Source organism: Diceros bicornis, chromosome 13 (assembly GCF_020826845.1).
Source record: "Diceros bicornis minor isolate mBicDic1 chromosome 13, mDicBic1.mat.cur, whole genome shotgun sequence".
NCBI classification, from domain to species: Eukaryota; Metazoa; Chordata; class Mammalia; order Perissodactyla; family Rhinocerotidae; genus Diceros; species Diceros bicornis.
The window spans coordinates 51,511,493-51,527,548 of NC_080752.1; the positions used below are offsets into that span (position 1 = coordinate 51,511,493).

At 49.4% G+C, this 16,056-nt stretch overlaps 1 long non-coding RNA gene across 3 annotated transcripts; it reads left to right on the forward strand.

Annotated features, from left to right (window-relative positions):
* The first annotated feature begins 1,933 nt into the window (after positions 1-1,933).
* Positions 1,934-4,793, forward strand: LOC131413161 (uncharacterized). Of its 3 annotated transcripts, none has more exons than XR_009221898.1 (5): positions 1,934-2,111; positions 2,539-2,694; positions 3,148-3,230; positions 4,448-4,516; positions 4,606-4,793. It is a non-coding gene; the product is annotated as an uncharacterized LOC131413161 (long non-coding RNA). The 3 variants fall into 3 exon arrangements; XR_009221899.1 differs by having other exon boundaries at positions 3,148-3,226; XR_009221897.1 differs by lacking the exons at positions 1,934-2,111; positions 2,539-2,694; positions 3,148-3,230 and adding an exon at positions 3,776-4,021.
* The last annotated feature ends 11,263 nt before the right edge of the window (positions 4,794-16,056 follow it).

Sequence of the window (16,056 nt, forward strand, 5' to 3'; positions counted from 1 at the left end):
ATCCTCTTCCTCAAGGACAAACTGGCCAATGGTTAAGACAACTGGGTGGTCCTGGCTCTACCACTTACCAGCTATGTAATGGAGGGCAAGTGGCCTCAGTTTTCTCATCTGTAAAATGGGGATAATAATGTTACATTGTTGTGAGGATTAAGTAGGTTAATACCTTGAAAAGACTTAAAACAGAGTCTGGTACACAGTGAGTGCTTAATAAATGTTAGCTTTTATTATTCTCATTCTGTTGTTACCCTTCCACTCCATGCTTCTAACACATTCCCGTCTGCTGAGTGCACCTGCCTCCCTCCCTCGTCTACACAGCTCCTCACCACTCAAAGTTCCTTTTAATGATGTCCCTGAGCAAAAGAGAGCTAGGAGTCATTGGGGGAAGGTCTGAGGAGAGGCTTGGGGAGCCCCCATTCCATGGCACAATTCTGGTTGCTCAAATCCATACATTAAAATTTTATTATGTATAATCCTTCCAGGGAAAGCCAGCCTCCCTGGGTTCAAATCCCAGCTCCACCACTTACCAGCTGTGAGTTCTTAGGCAAGAGTCTTCCGGGCCTCAGTCTCTCCATCAATAAAATGGGAACGATAACTGGATCAGCCACACGTCGCCATGAAGATCCATAAAACAAGCTCTGCGGAGTGCCCAGCAAGCTAAATGTGCAGTGAATGGCCACTCAGTGAATGTGGAGGAGGAGAGGGGACGAAGCAGGTGGTTCCACAATAGGGTGACCTCGCCTCCCGTTCTCGGCTGTCGCTGTGGGGTACTTATTAAGGGCGCTCCCTTTCATTCTCAAAAATGTCCTAATCTGGATGAGTAATTGTATGGTCATCCTATTTCAAATCCCCCACACCAGCGAGGGGGCCTCAGAGCTCACCCCTGGGGTGTCAGGAAAGGGTCCTGACCCTTGCCCTGTTTTCTGCTTGACTACTGAGTCCTAACCTCAAGCCCTAAACTGGAGCTGGCCTCAGACTGAAGCAGCTCCTTACCTCAATTAGCATGATAAAGAGACGGGGTGGGGAGAGGCCCAGGGGAAAGCCCAGGGTGCCGGGAAGGCGCTGGGATGGGAGTCTGTTGAGATTCCCGGCCTCCTCTTGGCGCTGAGGGCAATTTACGCAACCTCTGATCCCAACTTCCTCTTCTCTCCGGGGGCGGGATTAGTAACAGGACTATTTTACCAAAGGTCGCTACTACCAAATCAAACCAGCGAATGGATGTGAAAGTGTCTTGTAAACCGTCAAGTGTTGCTCATGGTCTGATGAGCACCATTAGGAGGTCGGTAACATCTGTTCCAGCCCCCAAAGCAGAATTCCCAGTTTCTCTTCCTGGAGGTGACCAGAGATGCAGACACGGAGAGTCACAAAGGGGCATGGATGGGGAAGAGGTGGTCTGCCCCGTGCCTCGGCACATGCAAGTCCGATAACTCACCGCCTGTGTCCTGCAGACCCTGACCCGCCTCCCATAGGCCCCCCAACACCTGCCCAGGACCCTCTGGCCCCCCTCAGAGACCCCTCCTCCAAGCAAGAGCCACTGGTGCCTCCAAGCTCCATCCCCCGTCCTCAAGAGCTACCTCAGGGTGGATGATGAGCCAGCTGCCTTGTGGGCTGCTTCTCAGACAAGCTCAGCCAAGACACATTAGTGGCTGCAAAGCAGCACCCTTTTTTCCTAGGCAGAATTCTTTTCCAGTGGTTCCCAAACTGTATACCAAGGAACCCCTTGGACTTAATGACAGTTCTGAGAGAGTGGACCCTGGAGGGGGGCTCCAGGCACACTCTTTCTCTCCCTCTCTCTCTCTTCTCTCTTCCTCTCTCCCTCTCCTCTCTCTCCTCCTCTCTCTCTTTCTTTCTCTCTCCCTCCTCTCTCTCTCTCTCTCCTCTTGCTATCTCTTCAACCAGAGCAGCTCTATTTTATATATTTGGTCCAAGATTTTGCCTGCACAAAAATTTCCACTGTTAAAATATTTTTTCAGAAACACTGTTCTGCTCCTCTTCTCTTCCTTCGTTCCTTCCAGAACCATTCAGTCCTAAAGGCCTCAGGTGCAGCAGAGCAAGGGAGACCTCTGCGTGGAGGTGGAGGAACCACGGAGGGCCAGAGCGGGTGTCAGAGCAGGGTGAGGAGGGGTCCATGGGGGAGGCACCCCTGCACAGTGGTCAGAGCTCCGGCAGGGCGAGTAGAGCGTCTCTCACAAAGGGGCAGCCTGGCCGGGGTGTCTGAGTACAAATGGGACAAGGGGGCATCCACACATGGGTTGGCCCCCTGTGGGGGTCAGAGCCCAATCAGGGCAGGGCAGCCATGCGGGGGGATGGGCCCAGCGTGGGAAATCAGAGGCTGAGCTGGATAAGGAGGGGTCCATAGGTGGGCCAGCCTGGGAGAGGGGAGTCAGAGCCTAACACAGAGCGAGGAGGGAGGGTGTCTAAATGGAGGGAGGGGTAACCCTGACGGGGAGGGGTACAGAGAGAGGAGGCACTGCTCAGACCACCTGTCAGTCAAGCCTCAGGGCTCTGCCTCTTCTCTGCCTACCCAAATCCTTTCTGAAGCCAAGACCTGGAGCGCCTTCCCAAGTCAACTGAAGTTACCGAATATGCACTGAGCACCAGTGATATACCAGGCAGCCTGGCTGGTGCTGGGGAGAGAGCAGGGATGGAGCACACAGCCCAGCGGGGAGGAGGACGCGGAGCCCAGCACTGTAGACTGTGAGCAATGGGAGCACGTGGAGGGGGGTAGCGCGGCCTTTCATGGGGGATCTGGACCGTCCAGAAAGGAGATGAGCGAGAGGTGAAGGAAGATGAGTTCACCAAGTGCGGCAGGACGGGGGTGGCAATGACTCTGGACCTCAGTTTCTCAACCTGCCCATCCTCACCTGCCCAGGTTCATCCCATCCCCAAAGGCCAGAGCCACCAAGAGCCTCACAAGAGGTCTCTCCCTCCGGGGACCCAAGGACTGCACCCAGTCACAGCCCCTAAGGATGGTCAGGGAGCTTCAGGGGGCCGTCTCACTTCTTTGGGCAGACCCCACTTCACCAAGGGGCTCTCCTCCACGCGAAGCTCCCCCCTTTGCTTTCCCCTCTTTGGTCCAACATCCCTCATACTTGAGAAGTGCTGCCCGGAGTTCAACTCGGACCCCTCCTGCTGTCTCTGTTCTTAAAGGAGACTGAGGCCCTTCACCAACACCACTGAAACGCTGATAAAATCTGTCCCCGAGGAGGTGGAGGAAGAAGCCATCCAGGTCGGTGAGTTGGGGGCTGCACCAAAACCCTCCCTCAGGCAGAGTCTGCCCCCGACCCCCGTCCTTATTTTTTCCTCACAAGCCCTGACCTACAGTCTTTCCTTTGGGGGTGCCTCTGCCATTCGCACGCCCCGGTGGGAGCCCCACTCTTGCACCCCACCTGCACAACAGCCCTAGTCTTACTCGGCATAGGTCCCCCTCCAGTGGTCCCTTCCACTGGGGCCTCAGGACGGCCCCGCCCAGCCTAGAAAAAGCACTGCTTGGACTCCATATGACCGGATTTTCATGCCTCAGACGGTCCCAGGAGAGGTCGAGGCTCGACCCCAGAAAGGACTTCCTTTTGTTCAGAGTTGTGGCAGCAGCGCCCCCGTACCCCGCTCCCTGCGGTCACCAGGAGGGGGCGCCGCAGGCCAGCCGTCGGGCGGTTATCTGAGGACCGGGCGGTGGCCGAGGAGGAGCGAGGGTCGGGGGCCCTGGGAGCGCTGGGTGCGGGGCAGTCGGCAGAGCCGCTGGAGGGGCGGGGACCACCTGCTCGGAGGCGACACGCCCCGCGCCAGCCCGGACACGGGAAAGGGAGTGGCATCGCGTTCTGCCTAGTCATCGCCTGCGAAGGCTCGCGTCACCTCTGATGTCAGGGCTGCAAGGGGCTTCGTTCCAGCTGCGGGCTCCAGGAAAGGGCGTCGCGGGGCCCAGAGGTTACACAACTGCCCCGAGGTCACCGGCAGGGCGGGGATTCGAACCCAGGTCGGTGGGCGCCTGCCGCGCGGGCCCCGTGCCCACGAGCACGGGCTGCAGGTGAGGCGCTCCACGCGCCCCCCTTCCAAACCCACAGCCGGAGCCCGACCGACCTTGGCCGAGCTTCCTTCTTTCTCGTTTCTTCTTTCCTGGTAAGATCTCCTTGGCAGCTTTATAATAAAAAAGAGCCTCCTGAACCCACAGATGTTTTCAAATGAATTCAGGTCCCAAATTCCCAGAGTGGGGTGGGGAGGCGGCAGATGATGGTGAGTCTTTCAGGAGGCAAGTTACATGTGAAGGGCGCGGGAGCCCTCCACAGACCTCCAAGCTGGCGCTGGCGAGGACACGAGGGCCCTCCCACCTCTCCGAAGTGTCTCCTTTTGAAAACTCACCAGTCCTTGTGCTCCGAGTGTTTTGAGTTTGGTCCATTATGAGAAATCTCCTTTTGAGGATGGACATATTCAAATCCAGATGTTTTCCCTGCAGAACAAAAAGCTCCCTCCAAATTCTCTTTGTGAAGTAGGTGCTCATCCTTTGAAGGAACAACATCTCTTGGTAAGTGGAATATTTTTCCTTCCAGCCAAGAACCTGCTGCTCTGAATTTGTTAAAACCGGTTTAATAGCCTGTCTCTGTTCCATTTCAGATGCCAGGACAGCGGCGGCAAAGTGGAATGTCACGGCCTGATGGATGCAATAGATTGAGTATGGCTTCACTTAGAAGGGAATGTTGGATTTTTAAAGTATGTTCTTTATTTTGATACATTTCTTTTAATTCAAGACATTCATTCCAATGGGACAAGTGTAAGATGAAATACAGATTGTCAAAAACCTCCCCAATCGTATACTTTGCTGATTCAAAAATGCCTGAATAACAACTTTTCAGGAAAGAAGGATGCATTAAATGTATACATTGATTGTAAGTCAGTCCGAATTTCGGTAATATTCACTTTTCTTTTTTTTCCTGAGGAAGACTAGCCCTGAGCTAACATCTGTTGCCAATCTTCCTTTTTGCTGAGGAAGACCGGCCCTGGGCTAACATCGATGCCCATCTTCCTCTAATTTATATGGGACAGTGCCACAGCATGGCTTGACAAGCGGTGCATTGGTGTGCACCCGCGATCCAAACCTGCGAACCCCAGGTGGCCACAGCAGAGCGCGCACTTAACCACTATGCCTCCAGGCCGGCCCCAGTAATATTCAAATTTTAAAGTAGACTTTAAAATAGGGGAAATATGGATTACATATTTGTTGACTATAATATGTGTATATATAGCCAACAAGGATTTTTATCAGTAGAGTCTAGTACTTTTGTTGCAACTACCTAAGAGCTCGAAGCAGGAATCTTTTCCTCACTCTCCTTGCATATCACTGGTGATGGGGGGTTTGCTACCTTCAAACGCAATCCTTTTCTTATGGGACGGTTCTGACGGTCACAGAGTTGGTTCTCAGCCCCTTGTTATTTCCACAAGTCCCAGTTCTGCCCCTGGGCCAGGCAGGGTTATAGTACTGCTCCTGCCTGTGAGCCTGAGTCTTCTCCAAAGTCAGTATCCCCAGTTCCTCACTGTCCTTTGCCCTCCACAAATTGGACTCTGGTCTCTCCCTGTCCTCTCAAAAGTATGGCAACCAGAATTGAATACAACTCTCCAGCTATCACCTCCCTCATTCTCAACCCTATACCTCTATAGATGCAGCCTGAGATCACATCAGTTTGCACAGCCATCTTAACATGGGATTTTATTGAACATTCAGCCAAAACCTTTTTCATGCAAAATCTTTTCATTTTATATCCTTCCCTATTCCATTTTACTTCTATCACTTCGTCTGCTTTAGGTGCTTTTGAGCCCTGGTTTGGTCACTAAACATACCAGCTGCTGCATCTAGTTTTAGGTCATGTGCAAATTGAATAAGCTTTCTGTGCCTTTACCCCATGTTGCATGGTGATCCCGACCCAGCCAGCCAGTGTCTCTGGGACCTCAGTTTCCCCATCCAATAACGAACAAAAGGGAAGTGATGGGTCTATTAACAGAGCTCATGCACTGTGTCAGACATTCTGCTAAGCCCTTGGCAAACACCATGACATTTAATTCCTCACACCAATTCTACGAGGGAGGTGTTATTATCATCCTCCCCGATCTGCAGATGAGGAAAACAGGCTCTACAGGATTTGAACCCAGTTCTGTCTGACACCCAATCCAATGCTTTTAGCCACCATGGTTCACTGCCCGCCTCAGAGAGCAGGATATTTGGTATGGCCTAGAATAGAGCCATTAGGCCCACCAATAGTGACCTTCTTACAAGCGGCTAACCAGCACTCCTTGGGCACCCCTCAAGGACCCCCAAGTCCCACGCATGGATCAGAAGCAGTGGAGAGCTGAAGGTTGAAGGAGACATTAGAAAGGGATACCAGACCCTCAGCCATGACATGTGCAAACAGATGATCAAGGATGAAGTATGATCACAGAGAAACGGACCCTCCCCTGACCCCACGCCTTGTTCTGCTTCAGAGCAAGGTGGATTCAGAACTTCAGGAATGGCTGCAGTGATGGGGCCCGCCCAGTGGCGTAATGGTTAAGCTCGCGCGCTCCACTTCAGCGGCCTGGCGCTGGCGGGTTGGGATCCCAGGTGCGGACCTACGCACCGCTCATCAAGCCACGGTCCCACATACAAAATAGAGGAAGATGGGCACAGATGTTAGCTCAGGGCCAATCTTCCTCAATAACAACAACAAAAAAAACAAGAATGGCTGCAGTCAAGATGTTTGCCAGCTCAGTGGAACTGGGCGCTTGGCGTCAGAACTCCAGGTAGGTGTTGGTGCGTGAAGAAAGTGGTGTTTCTTACACACCTGAGTTGTAGTCTGGGAGTCAAACCCACCCCGCCCCGGCGCCAGGCGAGTTAGACCATCGCCTCATCTGAGAGGCCCTCCCCAGATCCTGCAGGGGACACGCTTCACTTGACACTTGTAATTTTTAAGAGGGCCCCTCAAATTGCATCAGCTTCAGGCCCTACAAACCTCCTCCTATTATTATCCCCATTTTATAGATGAAGAAAAATGTAGCACAGAGAGGTCAAGGAAGTTACTCAAGGAGGCAGGGCTGGGAGGTGGTGAAGGCAGGATTCAGACGCAACGCACTCAGATGAACCCCGAGGGACGAGGAGTTTTCCCAGGGGATTCATGTCTCAAATGCAACACTAGCACCTGTTTCTATTTCTACATTTTAATCAATGAATAAATACTTATATATTAATTTTTTAAAGGAGACTGAGTGGTGGGAGACTGAGTGCTTATCAAATGGGGTTCATAGTTACTCAGTCTTTTTATCACTCGGCTGAACACTGCCAGCCCGGGGTTAGCTTTGCCATGAAACACTTTTAAATTATTTTTATTAGGATAACAAATTTAGAGCCTATACCCATAATGGATCACTGGTCAAAAACAAGAATTCTAAAAAAAAAATTGATGCTGAAATACAAATTAATAGGGAAAAATGTTAATGAAAATATTTCTGCAAATTCCTCATATCTAAACACTGCTTACATCTGATCACAGTTCTCAAATGTTATTTGATAAGTGCTGTTGGGACCAAGAGTCCCCCAAAGTAACTAAATTAGGTCCCTACCTTACACCTATGCCAAAATTAATCCCAATAGATTAAAAAGCTATACACAAAAAAATGAAACCATAAACGTGTTAGAAAAAAATGAGAGAATTTGTGCCATAACCTCAGAGCAGAGAAGGCTTTCTTAAATCCCACAGAAAACCTCCAAACCATAAAAGAAAATGATTTGTTTGTCTACATCAAATTGAAAATTTTTTGCTGGGTAAAGAAAAAAGAAACTTATATACCAAATTGTTATTTGACTTATATACCAAGTCAAATAACAATTGACTAACAGGAAAAGAAAATATTTGAAACACATCACAAAGAGCTAATTTCCCTTATCTTTAAAGAGCTCCTACAAATCAATAAGGATAAAAGACCAATAATTCAATAGAAAAATAGGCAAAGGATGTAAACAATTGGTCACAAAAATAATGCAAATTGATCTTAAATATATGAAAAAGGAAGACTCAGCCTCACGTCTAAGTGAGATACAAGTTGGACTACAGTGAGACAGCATTTTCATCTATTAGACCAGCAAAGACCAAAATGTCGGGGACCCCCTGTGCTGGTGAGGATGTGGTGACACAGGCCATCTTCATCACTGCTCCTGAGAAGGTCGTGGTACAATTTCTATGAAAAGCAATTTAGCAATATTTTTCTAAAGGTAAATGCTCATCTACTCTTTGTTATGGGTTGAGCTGTGTCCCCCTAAAATTCACATCTTGAAGTCCTAACCCCTAGCACCTCAGAATGTGACCTTGTTTGGAAAGAGGGTCATTGCAGATGGAATTAGCTAAGATGAAGTCATACTGGAGTAGGGGGGGCCCCTAATCCAATATGACTGTTATCCTTATAAAAAGGGGAAATTTGGACACAGACACACATAGGGAGAATGCCATGTGAACATCAAGGCAGAGATGGGGTGATGCATCTACAAGTCAAGGAACCCCAAACAGTGCCAGCAACACACCAGAGGCCACGGGAGAGGCCTGGGACGGATCCTGCCTCACAGCATGCAGAAGGAGCCAAGCCTGCCCACACCTTGATCTCAGACTCCTGGCCTCCAGAATGGAATCCATTTCTTGAAATAATTGAAATTGAAATAATTCCATGTGAAATAATAAATTTCTGTTGCTTAACCACCCAGTGTGTGGTGCTTGCTTATGACAGCCCTTGCAAACCAATACACCCTTTGACCCAGCAAGACGAATTTATCCTACTACGTATTTGCACAGTTGCCAAGTGGGGAAGAGACCGGGGTCTACACTGCAGGATTGTTTGTCATAGCCAAAGATCGGAACAACCTAAATATCTGTCAGTCAAAACTGCCTAAATAAATTATGGTACATCCTGACAGTGGAATATTTTCAGCAATGAGGCAGTGTAACATGTACAGATTGGAATTATCTCAAAGGTTTATTATCAAGTGAGACAACCAAGATGCAGTTGGTTGTAGAGAGGGCTTCATTTGTATAAAAATACAGAGAAACACAGCAGAATATATATGTGCAAACATTTGCTTGTAGCTGCTTAGATTCTTTCTGGAAAGGTACAGAAGAAACTGCTAAATTCAGTTCTTCCTGGACTGCAGAATCACTCTGAGGTCCATGGAAAGGAGGGTTTTGGTTCTGCTATAAACACACCTGTACCTTTTGAACCTTTTACATTGTTTATGTATTACCTGTTCAAAAAAACGTCTTATGGAGAACATCAAGATGTTTCTAGTACTTCAAAAACCAACACTAAAAAGAGAAAATATAGCCATTTTGGCTTTTCATCTTTTGGAAATAACAGCTATTCATACCTGAAATGGGTTATTTGAGGGGATGATATCTTCTCTCTTATCTCTTCGTTTAGAAACAAAGCACAAAATTTGTTTTTAAAATAACTAAATAAATCATAAAAATGAAGCATAAGATGTAAGAATTCTAAAGCTCTGATGGATTGAAAGCAAGTATATCTATTTTTTAATTCATAGCATGTAAATTTCAATCTATAATGATCATTTCAGCATACGTTCAGTCCCTGAACCAAGCCTGACAAAGTATTTTTAATTCATGTGTCTATAAATCTTACTTTTCCTCATAAAATTAATTTAAATTCTTTTAAACAGTAGGTATGACTTACTAAATAGAAAAGCGCCAAAAGTCACCTTTAAAAATAAGGAATCTCATTAAATATAAACTTTTTAATACAATCTTTGGGGTCAGACTGATCTAAAATAAAACTAATTTATCGAAATATCTTCTTTATCTTGCAAAAAGGATAAATGATTTTTTATGCAAAAAAGGGTTTGCAAGGTGATCAATTGCTGTGAATACAATCTGCATGTCCAAACATGTTGAGAAATGCAACCTAGGCTCACTGTGTATGGTTGTGCAAGTTGTGAACTGCACAACCCCAGGGGGTGCCATTCAGATCACAATCCAAATTGTGCAGTGCACCACCTGTGTAGCTGTGCATATCAACCCTGTGGCTACTGAAAATGATGGGGCGCCGAGAAAGGTAGGGGAGGGTAGGTGTCAGGGCTGGGGTCACATGGATTGTAAGGCCAGAATCTCATGCATACAGCCTCCCATCTCTCTAGGTTGGCCTTGCTTTTGGAGGCTCTGGCAACAGAAATAACCTAAGTTTTCTCTGAGCCCCATAACCTTGGTTTTCCTAAGGTTGGGGAGGAAGGACCAGCTGCCAGGGCCCACAGTCACTTCCTTGGCCTGACCAACTCAAAGTCCTCTTCAATCACTCAGCAGCTGAGAAGGAAGGCTAGAAGAAGGGACTCCATCACGCCCCTAGTCTCTACTCCTCCCCTAATGGAGGCAGAGGTGGCTAGCACGAGAAGCCACGTGGAGGGGGCTGGACCTTAAGTGACACTCAGGACATTTTCCCTCCAGGACCAGCTCTTCCCCGCCTTTCTGTGGAAGCTTTGGCAAATCTTTAAGCCTCTCTGGGCTTCTGCCTCCCTGTTTGCAAAATGAGGGGGATTGTTGCCATTCTTTCTCCGCCTCTTAGAAACACAGACAAGAGAAGAGAGAAAAACACGTAGCGATGATTTCACAGGGAACACACAGACATTCAAGCATTCCAATTATAACAGCAAGAATTAGTGCACTGAGAGCCAGGACGCCCTCCCAAACAGCTGGAAACCTCGAGCAAACCTCATGGGTCTCTGGGCCTTAGTTTTACCATGTGCCAAATGGCAAAGCTTGAGCTAGATCAGCAGTTTGCTGACTTTTTCACCACTAAAAGTCTGTTTTATTATTTCCAAACCATCCCTACAGAACTCATATTTTGTAAGATTTTATTCCCTACACTGTATTTAGGTAATTATATATATATATATACACTTAATTATTAATTATTGTTACCATTATAAAAGACATTTTTGGTTGTGAGTGACAGAACTTATGGGTTTACATAGCCAAAAAGTCTAGAACTAGGAATAGCTTCAGGCAAGGCTTGATCCAGCAGCTGTTACCAAGGACCTATATTCTTTCAGTCTCTTGGCTCTGCCTCCTCTGATGTCTCACAAGGTGGCTTCCAAAGCTCCTGGCACTACTGGCTTTTCTCATTTGTGATTCTGTACAAGGATCAGAGAGCAAGAAGCAGAGAGCTTGCTTCCCAGTTAGCTCAAAGACAAGACTGAGAATTGAGACTCATTAACTCTGGTTGGCCTGATTTGGGTCACGTGCCTTTTCTTGACCAATTACTGTAGCTTGGAGGATGAGATATCCTTATTTGCTTAAGCCAGTTAGGCCCCACCCCTGGAAAGGGGTCATTTCTGACCAGATCACATGGCTGGGAAATTCCCAAGTACTATTAGGAAGGGAGAGTGGGGCAAAGGGTACTGAAAGGGCAACCAGTAAGTTCCTGTGGCATGCTAATAAACGATATCTCGAACAGTCCATCAGAACTTCTGACCAGCATGTGAGCAGCACACCAGTGACCTCCAGGGTCTGTGAGCCGGTCACGATGACAACCCCATCTCTGGGTGGCCACACCGGGCTGATGTCAGCCCGGCTGGCAGCAGGCTCCTGACTCTGTGGTTAGATCTGACCCAGATGCAAGTTCATCCGTGTCCAGCTTCTGGTTCATCTGAATCTTCCAGATGGCTCAGCTGAAGATGGCAGGTAAATCTCCAAGAGAAATCCCAGGCCTATGACTGCCCTTTTCAGATACAAGGGGACATCTGTGAGCTGGACTTGCCAAAGAGGATGCAACGGAAATGTCCGCAGGAAAGCACAGCCAGAACCGCGCCGGCTCACTCGCGCACTGGCTCACAAGCGTTTACCAACATCTGTGCCAGACCCCGTCCTGGGGCCCCATCTTCACGCAGCCACGGTCAGGTGGAGAGATGGTGATGCCCCAGACCATTACAGTTCAGTGCGGAAACACAGTCAGGGGGGCTGCAGTGGGGGCCCCAGGACGGGGGCAGGCCCCTCCCCTTTCCCAGGCCAGAGGGCATGAATGTCTACCCCAGCATACTCTGCTGGGCCACCTCAGCCTAGCCCCGTGCCCTCCCGGCCCTAAGAAAGCCAGGGGCCTCTCTAGCAGCTTCAAGAATATCACCAAAGTTGTGTCCCCCAGTACAGATGAGGGAGTGTTCAACCCCAAGACTGGGGCCCCAACACCTCTGCACACTGTCAGGGCTTTGCACAATTCTCCCTGGCCCCTTCACTGCAGGGGCTTTTGGGGGAGAGAAGCGGGAGCAGGCAGACTCGCCCTCTGCCTACCTTCAAACCCCACCTCTTTCAGGATCTTAAAAACAGGTGGGATTCACTGGGGAGGGGAGTGCACAGTGAGACCACGGGGAACACGCTCTCCAACAGACACCTGAGATTCTCCCATTCCCTCGAGTTAGACATGGCCCTTATCAGGTCCCTAAGTAAGTCACCAGTACTTCTGAGCACCTGGGTGGGTCTGATCCCCATGTCTGCAGCAAATGGGGCCACGGAAGCCTGGGATGGAGAAAGCCCGGTAGTCCCACTCTCAGCTTTGCCTAAACTAACTGGCTGTGTTGCCAGGAGCAAATCCCTTTCTGTCTTTCAGTCTGCCGTCTGTAAAACAAAGGTTAGTCAATCTCGTGGGGCTTTCCAGCTCGAACAGGGCAGAATATAAGCATTCAAGGTTCAGAAAAGGAAGCAGAGATGGCTGGATGGGGGGGGGTACGGAGGAGGGAGGCAGGAGGACCCCCTGGCCAGCGCCCCACAGACACAAAGCCCACAAGTTCAGACTTCAGACACCATCCCCCAATGGGGCTACACTCAGTCACAGGAACATCTATACCAACAGAACCAAACGAAGATACCTGGCCTGTTACCCACATACAGCGCCTAAAAGGCACATGAAATTATATTATTTCTTTCTTTATTTTTTTTCTTCCTCTTTTTCTTTTTTCTCCCCAAAGCCCCAGTACATAGTTGTGTATCATAGTTGTAGAGGTGTGGCTCTTCTATGTGGGACGCCGCCTCAGTACGGCTTGGATCCGAACCGGCGAACCCCAGGCCGCCGAAGCGGAACGCGCGAACTTAACCGGGCCACCGGGCCATCCCTGTATTTATTTTTAAATAAACTTTTTAATTCTGGGATTAATTTTGGATTTACAGAGAGTTGCAGAGAGCACAGAGAGTTCCCGTATACCCTCCCCCAGTTTCAGTTTCTCCTGATGGTATCATCTCACAAAACCGAGGGTCATCTGTCAAAACTAACACCACCAACATTGGTCCATCTTGGTTAATGGAAGTCCAGACTTTATTTGGACTGAACCAGCTCCTCCATGGACACTCTCTCTGCTCCAGGATCCACCCCAGGGTACCACATTGCACCCAGTCGGCATGTCTCCTAGTGTCCTCTGGTCTGTGACTGTCTGTCTTTCTGTGCTTTTCGTGACTGTCAGTTTCGAGGCATCCCGGTCAAGTATTTTGTAGAATGTCCTTCAACTGCGGTTTGTCTGACATTCTTCTCTGGGGTTATGGGTTTGGGGGAAGATAACACAGAAGTGAAGTGCCCTCCTCATCACACAGTATCGGGGGTACATGACATCCACTTGACCTACTACTGGTGACATTAACCTCGGTCACTTGGTCAAGGTTGTGTCTGCCAGGTTTCTCCATTGTGAAGTCACTATTTTTCCCATTCCCCACTCTATTGTTTAGAAGCAAGTCACTAAGATCAGCGTACATTCAAGGCATGGGGAAGGGATATTTAAGCTGGAGGGGGGAGAATCTCCATATATTATTTGGAATTCTTTGGCAAGGAAGATTTGTTTCTTCTCCTCTAGTTTGTTATTTATTCAATAATTTATTTCTACCAGTATGGACTCACAGATGTGTGAGTCCATACTCACACATCACAAACACACAGATGTGTGTTTTATACTTTGGGTTATAATCAAATACTCTGTTATTTATTTCATTGCCTAATTGTTGCTGCTTTAGTCACTGGAGCACTTTGGGCTGCTGGGTCCCTCTGACACACTGCCATCCTTTGTGTTTGGAGCACTTCCTAACTCTGGCACCTCCAGACCTCCAGGCTCACCTTTTCCCTGCCCCAGCCCTAGAATCAGCCATTTCTCCAAGGAAATCATTTTTTTTTAATTTATTTTTTCCCCCAAAGCCCCAGTAGATAGTTGTACGTCATAGCTGCACATCCTTCTAGTTGCTGTATGTGGGACGCGGCCTCAGCATGGCCCGAGAAGCGGTGCGTCGGTGTGCGCCCGGGATCCGAACCCGGGCTGCCAGCAGCGGAGCGCGGGCACTTAACCGCTAAGCCATGGGGCCGGCCCAGAAAATCATACATTTTCAAAACAAATCCTCCAATTACCTTGTCAATAGTCCAAATATATTGCACTGCATTTGAATATATGATGAAAAGAGTTAATTTGTTCAACTACAGTTTAAAACATACTCCAATTTTTTGTAGCTCTACTCTTTTTTAAATATACCCGGAGCCTCAAAATACGGGAGGGACCTGGCTCCTTCTCCACTACCAGAGGACCGTGTTAAATTTAACCTTGGCCGCCATTCTACTGAGGCTTGGGGGCAGCCTGCCCACCCTTCCTACAGAGGTGACTAGCTCCTGTGTCCTCCCCAGTCTGAGCTGCCCAATGGAGCAACTGAAAGCCAAGGTATGTCCTGGGTCCTTTCCCTCTTCAGCCTCCCTCCCACCCATGCCCCGCCCCCACCCTCTGCCCAGCGGGTGACCAGTCCTGGAGCTCTGCAGACGTCACCCAGGCTGCTGAGGTACAGGAAAGCAGGTGACAGGAGAGTAGGCAGGCTCCAGGAATGAGGTTGGCAAGCCCAGCCACTGAAACAGGCGTGCAAGAGGCAGAGTGGGGTGCGTGGGCTGGGCACCAACAGATCCAGAGGGCTCCCGGGAAGTGGGGCCAAGGTTTGCAAAATCCAGCTGTAAGTGGAGCAGGGGTTCCCCGGAGTAGCCCTGGCTTCTACAGAAAAAGAGTCAGCTTCCCAGGAAAGAGCGGCTTCCCAGAGCCGGATGAGAGGGAGACTGCCGCTCACTGGGGAGGGCACGGAGCTGCATGACTCATCGCCCAGTCCCGCCGGCTCCCACTGGCACGGTGCTAGGCAGCCCGGGGCCTGGGAGCATGGGCAGAGTCCCAGCCCAGTCTTGGCCCCAGAGGAGGTCCCAGGCAGGCAGTCACGATTGGGCACGTAGGGACACAGGCAGGGCACTGCGGGAACACTGAGGAGGAAGCAACTCAGCATCTAAGGAGTCCTGGCAGGCTTCACTGAGGAGGTGACATCATCAAAAAGATGAATGGAATTGGCCATGCAGCAGTGGGGAGGGAAGGAGAGGAAGCACTCTCGGGCTGAGGAAGCAGCAGATACAAGGGCACGGAAGTGTCTGCCGGCGCTGGCACAGTACCTGCCACCAAGTGAGCGATCCATAAATGTGAGGCATTATCGCCGTGGTACACTTCTCATCGTTACAATAATAACCTGGACTCATTTCTTAATATTGTTACTATCTTAAAGGTAGTTACTACAATGAAGAAACACCTAACGTCACCAAACTCTTCTCAACTATAAAAGGGACTATTGCGCAGAGGAGGGGTGCAGCACACACAGCGCTCAACGGGAGTGGCTGTGAGCATGTGAGCTGGCACAGAGGAGGGGGCTTGTTTTCCCTCCCTCCTCAGTGGCCAGCCCCTGGGGTTGCTGTGCCTACGGGGCACAGATGAGGGGACACTTTGGGGTCTTTAAAGATGACCAGGCAACAAAGCAGGGACTTGGCTAGGTGGGGTCAGGCAAGCCCAGAGGAACAGCTTCAGGACCCAACTAGAAATACAGGCTCCCTCCTCCCTGGGGTCCTCGGTGGCCTCCTGGAACAAGCAGGCATCAACGTGGAGAGGTACGCCTCGGAGAGAGCCTGTGCATTCCAGGTCCACCAGCTCTGGGACCCTGGGCAAGTGACCTCAACTTTCTGAATGTCAGCGTCTGCTTCCTCAACTCTACAGTTGCATTAAGATATTTATAA